This window comes from Cebidichthys violaceus, unplaced genomic scaffold, assembly GCF_023349555.1.
Source record: "Cebidichthys violaceus isolate CVI_PGR_0920_01 unplaced genomic scaffold, fCebVio1.0.p SCAF_14, whole genome shotgun sequence".
Lineage (NCBI taxonomy): Eukaryota > Metazoa > Chordata > Actinopteri > Perciformes > Stichaeidae > Cebidichthys > Cebidichthys violaceus.
This window is the reverse complement of record NW_027176307.1, coordinates 13,523,489-13,543,747: the sequence shown is the minus strand read 5'-3', so window position 1 is coordinate 13,543,747 and position 20,259 is coordinate 13,523,489. Positions and strand designations below refer to the sequence as shown.

The window sequence follows — 20,259 nt, the reverse complement described above, 5'->3', positions numbered from 1 at the left end:
ACTCTTATTTGGGCATAAAGGGAGGCCTCTCGCGGCATTCCTCTGCGCCACAGTCGACACAAAAGTGTGTTTGTGTGTTTTAAAAAAGACGTCCTGTCTGGTGTTCCCGCTCTTGACGGTGTTGCACATCTGCTCGGCAGACCAATTTAAACAAGCTGTGAAGCTGTGTCCAGTCGTTTTGTGTGTGTGTGTGTGTGTGTGTGTGTGTGTGTGTGTGTGTTTGTTAGAGACTCCTGATGCCTGGTGGCCTGCGGAGTAAAAGCATTCCTCGGATTCTTCAGAAGCACAGCAGAACTGTGCTCTGTGCCCGCTGCGCACGCTTTCAAACACATGCTGTCACTGATGGGTACAGTTTCTACTTTTGACTGTGTTTTTTAGTTTTCACCTTTTTCTAAAGGCTTTGAACCAGAACTCATACTTGAGAGTTAAAAACCTTATTTAATACATATATTTGTGTTAAAAGCTGTTAATGGTGGGTACCGTCCTTGAGGACTTGAGTCATTTGATTTCCACTAAGTCATGAATCTGATTACCTTTGATTTGTATATCCTCTGAATAAAGTTTCGGTCACATTAATGCGAGCGGGATGGAAAGGTGCAGACAGACAACAGACGGAACAATGGACCATCACATTCAAATATAAAGACCAAGCTGTGGGCGATGGCAACCCTTACATCATGCTGTTAAAAAAACAACTGAACTTCATGAACAATCAACCGTAAGCTGAGGCTAACATTACTGCTCTATGAGTCCAGATGTGACTTCAGCTAACATTAGCCAAGAGCTAAGCTTTTAGCATTAATCAGCATTGTCTAACATTATCTGGCTGTCATTGTTGAGGGGGCAGCGGTAGAATTAGCTTAGCGTTGCTAGTAGGACTTGTTCTTTTAGAAAACAAACCTCATAACGCAGACTTGAGGCGTACTTGTGACTTGTAAATCGGTTACTTTGTACACAGTGTGTTCATGTTTGACTGAAACACTGAGACAGAGAGAGGGGAAGGGGGATGCAAGGACATTTCTGCTAATCCCGAAGTCTGCCTTTTCCATCCAGCCATCCATTTTTCTCTGATCCAGCTGTGGATTCCAGCCATGTTTTAAGGTCAGAAAAGCGAAGTTTAGTTTTGACAGCAGCGATGTCAAATCTGTTTAGCCGCGTCGTTCTTCGCCTTCTCTTCCCCCACCGGCCTTTTAGCCGATGACTCAAGACTCATTCCTTTCGTTTTTGTATTGATGCCTTTTGTTGCACTCACAGTAAGTCGTGCTGGCAACGCGGCCTCGACTTCAAACGCATAGTATTCTGGGGAAGACTTGTCAGAAAATGCACAAAAAAAAAATTAAAAATTGTCATCGATGTGACTTCACGACGGCAGCGGCCCGGCAGACGAGCTGGATTCAGAGATAAGCCCAATTTGATTTTTCGCTTCTACCAGTGGAGGTTTGCCAAGACATGAGTTTGAGCGACGCTCCTCCAGATAGTCGATGTAGTCTGATAGAGTTGAAGGGTATTGCACAATCGCTCCCTTTTCCCCTCTGAGGATGAAAACAGGTGCAAACTGTGTAGATTACTCTGTGAGCTCTGTCTCTGCTGCTATGTAAACTCCTGCAGTCATAACTCTCCCGTGTTTGTGTGTGTTTGGTTCAGACTCCATTTGGCCAACTTTTTGTGTCTCGGCATGCTCTCTCCTTCACCTTCAAACACACACACACACACACACACGCACGCACACACACACACACACACGCACACACACACGCGTAGCGTACAAACACCCTCACAGACAGATATAGGAAAACCTGACAGCAACAATAATTCTGATGAAGGGCCTGACAGCGCCGATGATGCTTTTGACAATAATAACGGTGACCATGACAACGTCGGCAGCATAACAGAAACGTGTTTGAACTCAGTTGTAAATGAACGCCGCGCCGTGACCTTTTTGGTCAACATGTTCCTACTTTAGAAATACATTAACCAAAGTGTCATAAATGTTGGAGGGAGGTCAATACATATGATGGAGTATCACTGCAGTCGACACCTTCGCTTTCAGCTTCTAAATAACCCGTGTCTGAGGAAAGGTACAGCGCACACTTTTAAGAGCAGGGAACTTGAAGTATACTTCCTTGGGATCCTTTTGCAATAACACTTCCTTGTTGGAGCTTTGCAACAGTGACTTTGTAATGGGCAATTACATGGCTTTTGTCAAACTGTGCCTGGTGACGGATTAGCAAATTTGCACAGCTTCTATTTCCAGAGAACGGCTGTTTTGGCTTCTACTCGCAGAGAATTTGCTCAGAAATGAGTCAGAAATAGTTTGCCTTTGAGTAACTTGATCACTAAGTCGCCATTTCCGCCCTCCACTACGGTTCACTGCTTTACATATAGCAGTCACGGTGCCATGGTAACTAGAGATACCGCCTGAGGCGTTCAGACCCAGCTCATTTGACCACATTTACATACATGTATACGTTACGCTTCGCGCACCGACACGCACATAAACAACGCGCCCATTCACCCACGCACAGTCACACGTGTGTGTGTGTGTGTGTGTGTGTGTGTGTGTGTGTGTATGTGCACCTACGCCGGCATACCAGCATTCCTGCAGTGATCCAACCCGGGAACAGGTGCATCTTTCGCAGGTTAAAAATAATTTTTGCGTCCGGTTGGTTCAGCCTGCTATCAAGGGGGAGGAGCCATTCCACGCTGAGGGGTGGACCGACTCAGTCAAATTACCAGTCTTTTGGTTTAGTTGCCATGCGACAGTGCACACACCTTGGAAATGTCACATTGTCCTTTTTTCGGGCCCCCCTGCTCATATTCTGGAAAATGTTGGCACTTTGAAACTGATATCATTGTTTCCTTCTGTGTGTGTGTGTGTGTGTGTGTGTGTGTGTTCTCCTGAGCTGGCTGTGGTTATAACAAAAGGTTAAATGATTTCTCTTGGGAGATTTATGTTTTAGCATTGTGCCAATTTCAGGACATTCGCCGGACAAGCACTCAGCATATGGCATTGAATGATGTTTGGAGGTGAAAGACAGTTCACCTGGCCAGCATCTGGTGTGTGTGTGTGTGTGTGTGTGTGTGTGTGTGGGGGGGGGGCATTTTGAAATAATCCAGAGCATGAGTAAGGCTGTTTTTGGGATCATCTTAAAACCAAACACACACACACACACACACACACACACACACACACACACACACACACACCCTCTTCTCTGTCATAGCGAAGTTCACACATCGGTTTCCCCCAACACAGCAATTTTGTGTGATTACCGAGGCTGCTGCTCGTCCACCTCCGTCAGCACTATGTAGTGGTGAGAGACGGGGCCATAAATCTGCAGCCAATCTACTGAAAGTGAATTGTGACCTCTGCCAAGTTATAGCGCGGCACGCAGAGGCCCTATTTCATCGCAACCAACGGAGACAGAGGGAGACGGACAGAAAGACAGACAGAGAGAGAGAGAGAGACAAGAAGAGGACGATGGTCATGATGAAGAAAAGGACTTACGTCACGGACCCCCTTTTGTCAGCTGTGATATTTACCTATACTGGCAATAAGCAAGTGTTTTGCTCTGCTAGAAAGCTGAAAGGAGTCACTTTAATGCCACATTAGCATTTTTGTGACATCATTTAGGCTGACATTTCGTTTTGATTGGCTTTTAGGACATTGGACCTGTTGTGATGTTTAATTGCTAAACCATTGTTCAAAAATAGCCGACGCAGCACACCTACGGTAACAAGTGGGTCCCAGAATGATGGGTTTGGAAACTTGTCGTTGACAAACTATTATAATTTAATAATCCATAATTCCGTCGATCCGTAATTACAGAATTTGCGGCTCATTTTTATACAGTGACGTTACAGCGGTGGAAGTTGCTCAAGTTTCACTCTGTGTGCAGTTGGTTGATCAGTCTGCAGGTACACCTGTCGTTTCACTTCTTCTTCTTCTTTCCTTCATAGCTGCTTTATAGCTGCAAGTCACAGCCGATTCACTCAAGATCTGCACTGCAGTCACAAACGCCGGCAAAGTCTTGTTTCACTTCGACTTGACAGATCCGCTGTCGGGTCGCATCCAAATGACGGACAATATTCGGGTCACGGAGCAACTCCGAAGACTTCTGATGAGCTCTGGACCGGTACCAGCCGCGGTGCACAATTCTTTTAATTTCTTGTTGCTAAACTTGCTGAAGGATTGGACTTGATCAGTCTCTGACACACGCGGCGCTGCTGATTGTCATTTTCATCGATTCATTACCTGTACTAAACTTGGCATTTTTCTATTTTGCATCTTCAAACCAGCTTTAGATTGAACGTGCAAAATGATAATTACGGGATAGAATTAAAGCGTTTATTCCCATAAACGCTGTCATCCTTGTTCTCTTGTCAATGTCGTGCTTTTTAAAAACAAAACAAGCTGAAGTTTGTCCCCAATAAAGCAGAATCTTTCCACGTTGGGTAAAAGTGTGAAGATAAGGTGTTCATACAGTCCCATTCCCCACAGTAGATACTTTATCAGCCGCACAGAGAGGGCTTTGCAATCAATCCTGAATAGTTAAAGCTTGCAGCAAAAGGTCAGGGCAGGGTTATTGGCAGTAGATGTAGTTGCAGTTGAGTCTTTATGGATGTTATTCATTGATTTTTTTTTTTTGTCAGCGTTGTCACTGCAGCGCTTAAATATTATGACAGTTAGCCACTCCGTGCCATGTTGTCTGGGAACGGCAAATGTTTCCTTCAACAAAGTGTAAAACAAAGATGACTTTTCTTTTCCATCTTTCACTTTTTATTAGGTGGCATGAACAACATCTTGGCTCGGAGCGCCGCGACCGAAAACACAAGCATGTAAACCGTCGATCTGCATCGCGGGGCTGAGCCTCCATGTAGAACAGCGGCCTGTGTGTGTGTGTGTGTGTGTGTGTGTGTGTGTGTGTGTGTGTGTGTGTGTGGACGAGTGAATCGGTCTTTGTCAGAGCTGAGAGTCAAAAGCAGAAAAGTGTTAAAAAGAAGAATAGCGTTGCCAAACTCTTTTTGGATTAGCAGTTCCTGGGTGACTTCAGAAGGCTTTTGTTTGCGCTTGAGTTGTTCTTGTTTTTCCTCTTTGAATTCCGATTAGGACTTCTTTTCCACTGCACTGTGCTGGTTTACGGGTAGAAGAATCCACGCTCCAGCGGACACGCACACACAGAGTAACACTGAAGGGGGGAGGAGGGACACGGTTCTGTTCATTTCCTCTCCCGAAAACAACCGGAGTCCGCACACAAAACCGCAGATCCGGAAAGAGGAGGGCTTTCTTTTTTTTTGGCGCTGATTAAAGGGCTCAGTCGTCGCCAACGCCGTTCAGCGTGAATCTCGGCGCTTCCGCTGAGTCTGCCAGGGTAACGGAGCTGACTTAGTGATGGCAGCGGCTCTGGCTGGCCGGCTCAGACACCCTGGATTCAAGTGATAAGCTGAACAATCGCATGGCTTCGAATCTGAGGTTAAGCAGCGGCGACTGGAGGATGACGGTCACGTCCCACAGTCGGTCACAATCTGCGGTGACACAGAGGTTGTGCAAAAACATCATTTTGCATTAGGTGTTCATTACTCCTTCAGTGTTACAGGGTTTCACCGCTGAAAAGTGGGGTAAAAGAAAATGTTTTTTAATTGGAAGGCATACTTGCATACTTATAACATAACAGTTTAACGGCTGTGATGTCTGGAGCGTTATCACAGCCTGTAATTCTGGCACAAAATATATGTCCGGCTCAATGTTCTGGATTTATATTGTACATTTCGATGGCTCACCGTTGAAAGGAAATAAGACAATAAAGAGAAATTAAAAGTACTCAATTTAATTTACAGCCACATCGTAAGCAGGCAATCATCTGTAAAATGTTTAAGCTTATATTAGACATTGATGATGTAATGACTTCGTAACCAAATACATCATATAAAATACGTTTTTGTTAGACTAAGCGCTCGTGTCCGGTAGAACAGTACCGCCAACAGCACACGTCGGCCCAATCAGGAGCGAGCTCCCGTGTGACTGAGCAGTTTGAATCGTGACGTTAGAGCGAGGAGGATGATTAAGCTTCTCCTGGTCCCACGGGTCCCAGCTATTTAGAACATTCATGCCGGCCTATTTCTAGCCGGCTCATTCAATAAAAAAGCGATTTCTATTACGTTGAATCATTTTATTTGACACAGTTCACACAGAACGCTGCTTTGGCGTTGAGGTGTTTTGCACGTACAGTCACAGGATGTAAAAAGAAAGAGAGCGAATGAAGAAAGAGAGCGAATGAAGAAAGAGAGCGAATGAAGAAAGAGAGCGAATGAAGAAAGAGAGAGACGTACGTAGAAGGAGGAGGACTCAAACAGCTACCCTGCCTTTGCTCTTTCGCTGTCTTATTCTACTCACTTGAACTCTCCTATATCAAGCGTAAAAAATGTATGGCTGCCTTTCACAGAAAGGGCTTAATGAAATTTTGATGCGGAGCCCTGAGATGTATATATGGTTCACGGTGATGCCGGTAAATTGACTTCATCTCTGCTCAATAGACTGAAAGGTCCGCTTCGCTCTCGCTCTGTTTTTGTTCAGCTCCATCTCTGTCTCGTCTGCGCTCGCGTCCGTCCGTCCGTCCGTCTGTCTGTCTGTCCGTCCGTCTGTCTGTCTGTCTGTCTGTCTGTCTGTCTCTCTCGCCGCACTTTGTCATTACTCTCCTTGGCCGCGCTGATTACCTTGTATTATTGCCCGCCAGGTGTGTTTATTGGTTCTGGTGGAATAATAAGACGGCGTGCTCTGAGGGCAGCCGCCGCCTATTTCACACCAGTAATTTTATTGTCTCGCTGAGATGACGGTCTGAAGCGACTGTTGTTAAAAGCTCATTAATAGATCACCTTTTTTTGCCAAGTGCCCACCAGATTGCTCTTTCTGAAACCGAGCAATAAAACTATAATATTCATACATTCCATACACTAGCTTGCATCATCCTCTTCCTCTGCGACCGGGCAGTGGTTTACCGCGGCAAGGCGGTAAATAAGCCGAGCGAAACGTGAAGCTTTAACCGTGAAATGGCAGAAGTAGGGCCCCCCCCCCCGGGGGGCGGCAGCGGCGGCGGCTTTCGCTGGACTGTGGACTTGTCATTGTGACACAGCCATGATTTGAATAGATTTAAATGTGCAGCGGAGGCCAGGCCTGCTGCTGTAGCTGTCAGTTAGATATTTGCATGGCCGCGACAGTTTCTGAGCTGTTGGCTTGAGTTCTGCATCACAACACACGGCTGAATCAGTCAGCGTCAGCTTGTTTTCTCTTCTTCTTCTTCTTCTCCTCTTCACCGGTCTGGCAGTGCCACCAAGCTGAACCAGTAAAGGCTGCTTGTAGTGCACAAACAAATCATGTCAGAGTTGGACCAACCACATCGACCATTAAACTCGTCCCTGCCTCTAATGCCTTATATTGGAGGTCTGACTCCCCCCCCCCCCCCCCGGTGGCGCCATGGCTTTCTCCTATTCGTTAATAACTCTGTTGCGGATGATTTCACACATAGATGGTGGCTGGACGTCCACTGTTATTGGGCCGCAGTCAATAAAATGTGTAGATCGGTCGGAGAGCTGCGCGCTGCAGCGGGATGACCCGACCTTTGGGTGGCGGGGTCAGAACTCAGAGGTTACAGTCGGTCACGGTACGTTATAGATCTCTGGTAACTCTTTCACAGCGTAAGATAAAGCGCTGCCGTCGCAGGTCAGAAGGCGTGGATTCAATCTTCACGCTGCCAGTTTTAATTATGTGATTATCGATTACAGTGGAGAATTTACGGGGGCGAGACATTTAAACACACGACGCTTGTGGTAAACGCGTTTCGCGAGTCAACCGGCAAACAGAGACGCCGAGTGACTCTCTCGTCTTTCTTCTCCCGTTTCCCGTCCTTCCACTTCAAATGCGAAACCCGGCCCAGTTGCCATGACAATCCAATCCATGCGGCTTGTTTTTTTTTTTTTTTTTTGATGCTACAAAGTACTCAAAAAGCCCCCCTGCTGCTGTGATTTGACTGCCATCGCTGCACCAAGCCAGGTGGCTGCTTTCCTCAGGGAGCCCTTTCAAATAAAGGCATTCAGCCAAAAAGTCCCAACTGCAGACAAGCTCTCAATGAGAGAACACACTTCCTTCCCGTCTCATCCCAGGCTTCGACGGGGAAGCTTAAGCCCGAGCACAGCCCTCATGTCGCAGTGTAAACGCCGCAGAATAAATAAATACGCATTTCTGTACCTGACAATCCTCAATCCAACTCATTTAAACTCCAGATACAGAATGCCACAGAGGCTTGGTTGTCAAATTGAGCGACTGGAATGAAATCTTCAAAAATGTGTGACCGAATGGCGTTTACTGAAAGCTTCGAAGAAACACTCTTTGACTTTTCGTATTGTATCCAAACCCAGGTTTAAAGGCAGAGACGAGCGCTCATTCAAACAAACACACATGTGCACGCTCACACACACACACACCTTGATTCAGAGGCTCGATGGAGAGAGAGAATATACCTCACTTTTGTTCGACAGTTTAATTCACGCTGGATTTTTTTTTGTTTTTGTCTTTGACTGTTCGGTGTGGTTCAGAAGTTCATCCAGTGATGAATCTCCTCCGTTCTCTTCCTCCTCTCTTTCATCTCCACCGTCGCTGTGAACACAGAGAAGTGAGAACTGAAATTAAAAAGAGGATTGAAGTCAAGAATTGCGCGTCTGAAATTATTCCTTTTTCTCCTCTGAGGAATGATGTAAAATTGACAAAAAGGTGAAGTTCGCTTTGATGGCGAATTCATGATGAAGAGGGAGACGTGTTATTGCTCTTTCGTGCAGTGCTAACCTTGGCAAAATGGCTACTTTTCTTCTGCTGACGGTGAAAAGGTTGATATTAAAAAAAAATGAGCAGTCACATAACCACATCCTTAATAAAAGGTGATTAACAGTTATCACATCATGAGCGCACACAGTAGACACCGAGAGCAATTTCTGTTTGAGCACATAAAGCAGATCCTGTACGTCAGGTCATATAACATTTCACACTGTTAGACCTGACAGAGATGAGTGACAGCACTGTAATATGTGTTGCTAACAAGTATTCATTTCTAGCAAATATAGTTCAGTTTGTTTGCTCTCTCAATTCAGCTATATATGTATACATACAGTATATATATGCAATTCAACCATGTGATGATTAAAAATAGGATTTCTTATTTGAGAGTCAAATGAAATAAAATGTTTGTGCCTCAAAGTACACAAGTTTGCTTCATTTGGAGGCAGCTTTATCCAGACTGTGTGCTTTTGTCATGCTACTTTCTTTCCAGGGCTGTCGCAATAACGCCACGACATGGCGATATATTGACAAGCCAAGCGAAGAGGGGGGGGGGGGGGGGGGGGTGGAAAGCAGCCGCCACAATGTGATGAGCGTCTATTCTGCGCTGAGCGCTGCACATTTCCTGTTTTTTGTTTTTTTTTCTTCTTCTTGACGGCGAGAGTTGAAAAATGTTCCGCTTTGGGTAAACCGCCGCGCTCGACGCTGTCACTTTTTTTTACTCAGCCTTCCGATCGCGGCGGAGGAACCGAACGCCATGTCGCATAAGAGTGGTGAATGACGACAACAGTGGAGGAGGAATGAATACACGAGCTGGTCTGTCCTCTTTCCCCGCACGCTTCGGCCTTCCCATCATCCAGAGCAAGGACATTTTCACTTCTGCACATATTGCATATCGTAGCAACCCGTCATTCATCCGTGTTCCGCATTTAACAATAAACAGGTCTTTATTTTATTATAAAACTGTCATCTTTGTCATTTAAGGCGTATTTATACAGTACTAAAACATGGAGAGGTGAGGCAGTTATATCTCACTGTTGAGATCATTAACACCACAGGGGGGAAGTTCCTTCTTCACCGTCAGTGTGTAGATTACTGAACTAAGAGACTTCTAGAAGCCTGCGAGTAGCAGGATGCTAATGGAAAAAAAATCACATATGGCTTTAATGTCTGAGGGCTAGAGTGTAGATCAACATGATGAGCCTCGCTCTTTTCTTTTCCCACAGCAAATTTAATAACTATGTATCATGCTCATTCATTCTCATAACACTGCACATAGGCACTCTGCATTAATTCATTAACCCTATTAATATATAACGAGCTGTCATTTGTCTTTCTTTCCCCTTCTCCCTTCTGTCTCTCCCTTCCCTCGCCCCCCTGATGTTTCAAGCTGGGCTTTTTTTTCCCCCATATTCACTGAAAGCCCTCAATGCATTTTATTTAATTCATTTTGCTGGAGAAATGAGGGCAGTGGATGGCTCTCACTCAAGTCCCATTTGCTAATGCTAATAAGGCAATTAGAGGCATTTTTGCTTTCGAGCAATTTCCAGTGCTTCCTGCGGATGAAAGGAATGACCAATTGCTGAAATGGGCGACTGGTAAGAAGAGGGTTTTAACTCCATTTCAAAGAGAGACGCAGAGTGGTCAATATGATAGTGAGTAAAGATAATCACAGAGAGCAAAGACTTCTCTTGTTCATCATTTACAAGTTGAATATCTTGTGTTCACTCTCAACTTTGTTGATCACTGAGATACAGAGTAATCGTGATCATTTAAAAGGACCATAATTCACACCAGCTAGGGGGCTTCTGTGTTTTCATGCAGTTCTGCTGCTTTTCATTTTAAGATGGATTCCAGAAAGCTTTACGACACAGCGATGAATTACGGCCTTAAGTGTAGATCAGGGGTATTCAATTAAAATTCCAAAAGGTCCAGATTGAGAAAATCTCCTCGTGCAAAGGTCCGGAACATTACAACAATATTTAACTTAAATCTAAAGCTATTTAGTGCCATATATATATATATATATATATATATATATATATATATATTCAAGAAGTCTTGTAGTAGTAACGTCTCTGTGTCGTCAACAACTGTTAAATCAAATAAAGAAAGTACACATCAATTATATTTTAATAATTATTATTCTCAGTTTTCAAATTTGAGTGGATGGATTATAAATAATACATAGAAATACTTAAATAAATGTTCTTCTCATTTCAAGTAAAATAAAGGCTGAAAGAATAACTGACATCTTAAGAGGAAACGGTGCATAGTTACGAAATCATTTCACCTCAGGTTGATAGCAGACCACCTCAAGGTGTCACTCAGAGAGAACCAGGACATTCTGATGTAGCATTTCAAAATTAAAGCCCTTCAAAATCTCATGCATGAGACAATTTGTGATTTGACGTTAGCTCATGCATGCGATTTTGAAAATGTCCGTCAAAATGTCAAATCTCAATTATCCATCGGTTTTAGGTCCAGGGTCCGGATCCAACGGCGTCTGGGTCCGGATCCGGACCGCGGTCCGCCTATTAGTGACCCCTGCTGTAGATGAATAACATCTCTATACAGACACAAGTTCAAACTAAATAAAAGTAAGAAAAGAAACAAACAAAGAAATCCTGTCAAAACCAATTAAAGTGCAAGAAATGACCCTTGCCTCAACAGAAAGCTGTTACATTTTGACCCACGGTCTTCTGTGAAAGACTGACTATGTTCCACTACCACAGCATTGTGTGTATCTTTACAGTGCAGACATCACCTGTCACCTCAATCTGCTTTGACGGGTAAACAGAGCGTCGGGGTGAATTTTGGAAAGTTTTCTACTCAGCAATCATTCTTTTGTCCGTCCTCCTCGAATTTCCCCTCAGACTCCCCTCTTCCTCTCGCTGCTCCTCTTCCGCTCAAGCAACTAAGTGTGTCACAAATGTGGGTCAGTCGCCTTTTCTTTCCCCCAATAAAGTCATTTCAATTTTGGCGGAATGACAAGAAGGTATCAAATTGAAACTTGCTCGGATGTGCTCTGGGGCAAGACGAGAAGCGCAGCAGACCTGCCGTAAGATACCAGCTCCTCTCCTCGAGAGAGAGAGAGAGAGAGAGAGAGAGAGAGAGAGAGAGAGAGAGAGAGAGAGAGAGAGAGAGAGAGAGGGTTACATGGCAGGAGGGAGAGGAAGAGGCAACACCTCGCCCATTAAAAGAGACGGACGTGGAGAATTAGTCTTCATCAGTACATTAGCAGTCAAGCTGGAACCAGTAGTGCAGCTAAACCTTTTACACAGCTTCTCTCCGACAGCCTCGTTTGACGCCCGTATTGTCTGTGCGTCCGTGATTTTAGGACCTGTTGACTAACACACATCATTGCCTGTGGTTTCTTTGACACGGAAGAGGATTAAAAAAAAAAGAAAAGCACTTCAGGGTAGCAGAAGCCGACCGGTACGTCGGCTACTGGTCGAGGCTGAGTCATGTGCCGTTGCTCTCTAGCGATGCTGCCGTTACCGCACTTGAAGTGAGCGCGGTTTTGACTGACGGTGAAAGCTGAGACGTTTGGGTCGACCGGTTGGCAATCGCCTCCTCAGACAGACGACGGTAGCCTGTGTGAAAAATCGGTTTGTTGCTAATGGTCATACCCTGAATGCCTTCATCCCACCCAGCTGACCCTCTTCTCAGGCCGCCGACGTTGCACTGAGCTGTGCGTTTGGTTTCACTTCATTTATGTTAACAAAAAGACACAGTTTGGAAAGCAGACTGAAATACAGCAGGGTGAGGGTGATCAGTCATCGTCCGTCACGGTCCAACACGCCACTTTCACGTATGTCCGTATGATCCCTACTGTCCTCTACGCTCCGGCACCGCACTAAGTAAAACCTTCCCTTGTCAAAAAGGACAAATGAGAACCCACGATCACGTCACTTGCAATCCATACATTCTTACATTTTAACCATATAAATCATTCATTTAAAATCCAAAACATGCAACATGTGGAAGTGAAAGTAGTTAGCTTGAAAGAGACCTAGCTTTTTACCGTTCACTCTGCTGTTTAGGTAAAGCTTTATTGAAGTTATTCCTCTACTCTCCCTCCTTTTCCTGTATTTACTGTTCACTTACTGATCAAACCGCTCTAGTTAGAGACAGAAGAGACGTGTGGAGGGAGGAGGCAGGATAACCAGAGGGGAGTCCTAGGAAGGATGTTGGAGGAGAAGAGACACAGAGAGACGGAGAGCTTTGCCTGCAGAGAGAAAAAAAAAGAAAAAGAAAAGAAAAAGGCATTTCTCTTAGCCGTCCGATTTGTCCTGACTTCAAAGGGCCCATGGATTGCACTTAGGAGGTGTCTAAATGAGGTGATGTGAAAGATGAGAGCCAGAGCTGCACTGTATCTGCCACTGGCAGTGGTTCTCAAAGGACTACAGTATAGAGAAGCTCTTCACCAGCACACACACACACACACACACACACACACACACACACACACACACACACACACATCACGTTCAGCCCCTAGATCTGAGAACAGAGACACGGTGGTGTTGCTTAAATGCCTAGAATTTCATTTGATATTACCCACAAAGACATGGTGGGTTTGATATTCAGAACGAAGAAGAATACAGTGATATGTATAAAACTTAGCTATACCTACAAAAAGTTATCCCACGTAATCATAAACCAGGAAGTAAAAACACTGCAAAAAAAACAACCCATGCAGGGCGGGTGGGAGTGGAGGTGGATGGTGTGGTTTCCTGTGAAGATGGAAGTTCATTTTGAAAAGACTATATACATGTAAAGAGGGGAAGTCATGTATAAAGGACTTTCTTAGGAAAACACACGAAAAATAAGATATCATAGGAACCTTTATATGAGGATTCATTGGAATAAAACCAATATATAACATTGAAAAGTTGTGCGTGTGTACATAGTGAATCATAGTCTGTAGTGTTTGTTTCCTGTCTGGCCTTTAATTACTGCAGATGTTATGTGTTTAGCATGTTCATGCATTCCTTCAAGTGTGTTTAAATGGCACCAGGACCCTGAATGGAATCTCAGATGTTCCTCTGCAGCAGCTATGGGCAGTCCACAGTGTGCCTGAGGGAAGCCTCACAGGCTGAAAATGGTGTGGAGGAGCAAGGGGCGGAAGAACGCGCGGCAAGGAAGCGCTGAGGGCGGTGCGGTGCGTTAGCATGCGCGTTGTCGGAGAGGGGGATCAGACAAGACAAGATGTGAACCGTCATCCCGTCAACACGGGAGCTGCTGTCAAGAAGACAGTCGGTGAGCGTGGAGGGAGGGCAGGACGAGGAGGAGCGGAGGAGGCAGATGTCCGCGGAGAGGACAGCTGAGACGGAGAGAGACGGATAGGCACATGTCTAAGACGGCGGAGGCAGGGACGTACGAGAGACGACTAGAGCGAGCGAGGAAAGGAGGAAGCGAAAAAACAAATCCAGCCAGAAGCCCAACAAAGACGGAGTGAGAGAGAGAACATCAGAGGATGATGGACAGATGAGGGAAGCGGCTTTGCTTTCTCTTGTCATCCCACTCGGTTGTGCCATCTATCAGCGAGGAGTACACTCCCCGCAGTGTCCTCCTCGCCGCGCTCCATCCGTCACCGGGCATGCGGGTGTGTGTCCGCACGCCTGTGTCCAAAGTTTGATTGGTCTCGCACACTCCAAGGAAAAAAATAAATAAATTGTGACCAGCGTGAGCCGAAGAGCCGGTCCCATCATCGCTCTCAGTCCCCCGAGTGTTTACGATGGCTGAACACTGCAGATTGATGATAGAGAGGAGTTGTGTGCTTGTGTGTGTGTGTGTGTGTGTGTGTGTGTGTGTGTGTGTGTGTGTGTGTGTGTGCTCGAGTTTGAGTGTGTACGCCTATAGAGTTATGAGAGTGTGCTTTACCTGATGTGTGTGCAAGCAGGAACGTGTGCGCTGATGTATAGAACAAAGCTTCTCGCGGCCTTTATCTCCGCTCCGGGTTGTTTTGCGGAGCGTGGCGGCGGCTGATAGCCGCTATCAGCCGCCGCCACGCTCCTCCACGGCTCGGCCTCACGTAACCGTTCCTCCCTCGCACCTTCCTTCCTTGCCGCCTCTTCTCCTTTCTTCCCTCCTTCCCTCTGACCTCTAATCTCTTCGTCCTCTCCCCATCTGTCTGACCATGAGACTCAACGTGATTGCACACGGTACATATCTATGACTTAATTCAAATTTTTAACTCTACACGTATTTCTAACTGTCCTCATTCAACCCACGGGAAAAAAGGCACCTGGAGACTCATGTTTATGTGCGTTGTTACTTGACAATGAGGTTATGGTGGAGTCTGTGAATCTAAATCCATAAAGATGGATTTTTGTATTGCATTTCTAGACGTGCCTACAGCGAATAAACGTACTTTGAGTGTTATCCTGATTCTGACTCGACACGTGACTTAAAGATCCTTTAAGGTGCGAGGAAATACATTCTGAAAGCAAAGCCTTTAATCTCTCTAGCTTGCTTATTGACATATTGTCCTCACGACATTACCTGCTAGCATTTGGGGAAAGTCTTCCGCCTACGTTTTAAAAACCTGCATTAAGTCTGTGGCTCAGCAGTCTGTAGTTGGTGTCTAGGAGGGTATACATGCAATTTTACCAATTTTAAATTATTGGTTGCACCAAAACCTCCCTATGAATGTACCTTTAAAAGGTGAGCCTACAAAAGGAAGTCCAGAGTTCCAATATAAACGTTCTTTGGGTCGAGTCTGGAAAGACGTGTGTGGATGAGGGACGACTGCTCCTGCTGAAGGTGACGAGTGGACGGAGAACACAAGAGACACACTCAGGACTACAAAAGAAGTGACTCTTTCTATGATGATAATAATAACAATTACAATGCAATAATAGGGGACTAATCTCTATTGAGGACAGATAGCGGGAACAAGCGTCAGTTGCACCCTCGACGGCAACCCATACTTTAATGCTGTAGAGTGCGAAAGTCTTTTCACTCGTGTCACAAATCTCCAACTGCATTCACATCTTTTAAATGTCAGAGTGAAATTGGGGTCAGATGAAACTGGAGCCATGTCTCAAACTTCAGACATGGCTCCAGAAAAAAAACTCCAAAAAACCCCCGGTGTTGCTCCCAGATTGTGGCTGGTGCTAGGAATCCCTGTCTGAGGTCTCTTCATCCGCACCCTGCGTTTGTCTAAAGAGGACTTTACCCTTTTGAAAGCCCAGATTTTGCAGCGGTTGAAGGTTGCAGTGAAGGCCTTTTACCACGATGACGAGGTGGCGACAGCGGGTGAAAGACTGGCAGGAAACGCACGCTCCTGTTTTAAGACATTTTATGGTGGAGCTGTGGGTTTTCAAAGCGCACCTGTTGATGTGCAGAAGAAACAGGTTTCACGTGAACGTAAGCACCAGAGGCAGACAAAGCAGATACCTGCTGCCTTCAGATGGCTGTAAAAAAAAACCATCACCAGTGTAAAAGAAAGGCCTTCAGTATCATACTAAGACACACCAGAGAAAACAAGTGTTTGCAGAAGATTGATTTTCTCCTGGGAGAGGTTTTACCTTTTTATAACCAGCAGCCGTTGAGAGTTTGAGGAAGAATAAGGTGTGGTTAAAAGCTCTTTCAGTGCATTTCATTCACACTGCGAAGAGGAGCCGTCCTTCGTCGGCTGCTTACGACAGAGCTTTGATTTGCTTTTGAAGATTTCATTGCGTTTTTTTTTTTACGATGTTGCAGAGGAGGAGAGGGAAGGGAGGGGAAAAACCGGAGACATGAAACTGAGTGGACGGATGAAAAACAGTGAATTAGTTGCTCGGACTAAATAGGCCCTTGGGCAGCCTCGTGGCGATGCCAGACTCTCCAATTTGGCTCAAGGCTTTTTGTCGCATGCCATACCTCATTTCTCTCTCCACTTCTGCTGTCGTTCTCCACTTCATAGCACGTATTAAAGCGTTTAATCCAAGGAGAAAGGACGTGATTTACGACGTCGTAGGGCCTCCTGTGAGATACTACATCATCTTAGACTACTGATAGGACAGGAGGCGGTCGATCAGAACGTCTTCACACACACACACACACATATGTGTGCAGAAATGTGTAAACCGAATGTCCCCGCAGTCGTTCTCCTCCTACATACACGCTTTCTCCCTGGTTTTGTCATCTCTCTATGCATCTCTTTAGTCAGCCTCTTTCAGCTTTGTAGCTCAATCACAGAGGGGCTGTTAGAGTCTTCTCCACGGGAACCGGAGGACGGGGAGCGGCGGAGCGGAAGCGGCTCTCGACCGAGTTCAAGCACAGCTCTCCACAGAAAACCATTTTCCCTCGTGACGGGACGTGTTTTCCCGGCGGCCGAGAAGTCGCTTGGAGGGCCACTCCAGGGCACCTGTCTGGCTCTAGTGTGTTCTGTTCCACGTGAACATGATTAGCTCGACTCGTCCGTGCCCAGAGACCTCTGACCCCGAGTCAGTGGGCCCTTGAAAGTGCATAAAGAATGCAGCAGCGTAATTCATTATGCAATAGTCTCATATAGCTCTGCATCACATAAACCCCCAAAAGTCTTCATTGCATTCTAAGTTGTGTATGCTGTGTGTGTGTGTGTGTGTGTGTGTGTGTGTGTGTGTGTGTGTGTGTGTGTGTGTGTAGACACGGAGCGGAGGCTCCCAAAGAGTCCTGGCATACATACTGTATTTATGAGAGCTTATTTTGGTCCGTGAGACGGCACGGAGGGGTGAGGGGCCACCCTGACATGTTATACCAGTACAGTCTGTGTGACCTCATGACACAAACCAGCAGCTTGTCAGCAGTCCTGTAAGCAAACCGCGTCTGACTGGCCAGCGACGGGATTCAAGACACTAACATGCATCGCTGTAGATGAAACATGACGCGGTGGAATTAACCATTAAAAAGCGTGTTGGTCTTTCCTTCTGCTTCTCCTTTATTCAAATTCAACATTCTGCTGTCATGGAATATATATTTTTTGTTGTTGTAATTGTACGCCATACATGACAGTCCGGCCTCAGAACGTCTCCCTCTTCATTTGCTCTGAGCGTGTCCGCCTCCCCCTCCTTCCTGCCTTCACTTTCTCCGCTTCTTTGTCTCCGTTGCTCAGCAGAGGCCCTGAGCCCTGTGGAGTGCACATCCATTTTGAACCCGGAGGCTGTCAGGCATGCTGTTGGTAAATGAGCAAGCTAACCTGTGGCTTTCTGTCTCCCCACTTCCACTTATCCTTCCCCCCCCCCTTCCCTGACTCTCTACCTTTTATTCTCACACCGGCACCTCCCTCCCTCCCTCCTCTGCGAGCCCCACCGTCGATACGCAGTTTTATAGTTTTATTCAAAGCACCTTGGAACAGACCTTTTACCAGTTAGCCTCAAGTCAAGTTTTTGCATATATCATTTCATACACTAGTGAGCTGCCCGTTCTTCAAATTAAAGGAAAACAAAAGAGTAGTCTAACACAGGAACATGGTCTATTTATATTAGATGTAGAGCCTGAAGCAGAGGAGTGTTTGACAACAACATGACTCACACAGATCAATGATGTATTTCCTGCAAAGTTTTGTGCAAACACCGCCCCCCTTACTTGCTACTTGGAAAAAGAAAAGGGTTTCATTTTAAAAGGAAGACGGCATGTTGCAGATGTTGCGTGCACAGCGGCTCCACAGCAGGTATAGACAAGCAGGCGCAGAAAACAGAGCCCAAGGGGCCGGCGTATGTTAAGCATGTTCATTCATTGTCGGTACTTTATCTCCTGCTGGCCCTGCTTGTTTCCCGGACGTGCCGTGGATCTTAATAGGCTTTGGATCCCTGCTCGCTGTTGTGATGCACACAGAAGTGCCCGGAGAGAGAGAGAGAGAGAGAGAGAGAGAGAGAGGGGGAGGGGGAGGGAAATAAGGGAAAGGTGGCGCGAGATGCGGGCTGATAAATAAAGACAGAAATTAACAGATAAAGAACACGTGTCAGTGGAACAGGAGAAATGATGGCTGGACTGCCTGACTGAATACAAAAAAAAAAACTTTTAATTGACTAACTGTGCAGTGTCTGCACATAAATAATATGTAATATATATTGATATGATGTAATAACATAAATCCATGACAGTATTAATAAAAACGTCACCGGCATCAACTTCTTAGTGTACTTCTGCACAACGAGCGCACAAACGCTGACGCATGCCTTTCGGACGTGGCGGTAATAGCTACACGTGTATCGTCTTAGTCGCACGCTGTGTGAGCAGCTTGCCGCCCAAACGGGCAGTTTGCTTTGCCTTTAATGGGCCGGCTCTATAGGTTAACACGTAAACAATGAACGCTGAGCTGTGTTAACTCCGCAGGGCTGGAGGGCACTAAAGAGGACCCCGTCAGCGAGCGGCTTCCTGTAGCCCCTCTGTTCCTCCAGGCCCCCCCCATGAGGAGCCCCCGTCTCTCCAGAGAGGCTTCAAAGGCAGACCTGATGGAGGCGTTAACCTTTGACTCAGAGGCTCTCTCTGTGCAAACAGGGACAGCCTAATTGATGCTATGCGCTGCAGAAAGGGAATAACTTGTCCTCGTGGATTGCAGCCATGGACTAGAGTGCTTTAATTTCCGCCTCTTACGGTTTATGGAGACAGACAGACAGTGGCTGTGCATCTACCGTAGCAAAGTGGCCATATTTTTTTTTTTTTTTTTTAACGACCTCTGTTTACCAAGAGTTTGCATCTAGAAATGCTGCTGCATGTGGCGTTCAGATTCCTTGGCTTAAGTATCCTCAGACAACAGTTCGTATACTCATTCTCATTTGTTGTGCCTTTATGGTCTTTTTAAAGTAAACTTCCGTCTTCACAGGAAGCAACTCTAGGTTTAGCGAGCAACAAAACTTGGTTAGGTTCCCGGTTCATGGTGACGTGGACTACATACAGATTGATTTCATGGGATATCTTAGGAAAAAGCGCAATCTTTTTTTGAAGGTATAGCTACGAACGCTGTGTGGTGATAGTTCTGCAGGATGGTATTTTATGTGTATTTACCCCTAACCACGTTACTGTCTCTTTAAGGGACTGGCAAATAAGCATGAAACCGTTGATGGATGCATATCTGTGATGTGTCTACAGGCGGATAAGTTCAGATCACGAACAGGAAGTTGTTCTGAGTCACGTGTTGTGATTGTGTGATTTTAGAAAATAAATTCTGCGGTTTAAGGAGAAGGAAGGGGAGTTAAAAGACGCTTTCCCTGTGCACATTGCTTCATGGTGTCAGTACTTCAGGGCTCTTATTTTGAAATCTGTCCAACTGTTCCTCTGCATCACTATGTTGCAACAGTGAAATATTTGGAGCTGTAAGATGGAACAAGAAGCTCCGACATGGCTTTCCGCACTGCCAAATCAATAATGAATCGGAGGTGGAGCCGAGTGCTGAATACTTCACTTTTGTTGGATTAAACCGTGGTGTTTTGAGGGCTGTCTTCATTATGGTGCCATTTCAT

At 45.7% G+C, this 20,259-nt stretch overlaps 1 protein-coding gene across 4 annotated transcripts in view; it reads left to right on the top strand.

The window, feature by feature from the left end:
• plcb1l (phospholipase C beta 1-like) overlaps nt 1-20,259 on the top strand; it is a 106,491-nt gene that overhangs the window by 7,456 nt on the left and 78,776 nt on the right. The gene's annotated exons all lie outside the window — the stretch shown is intronic.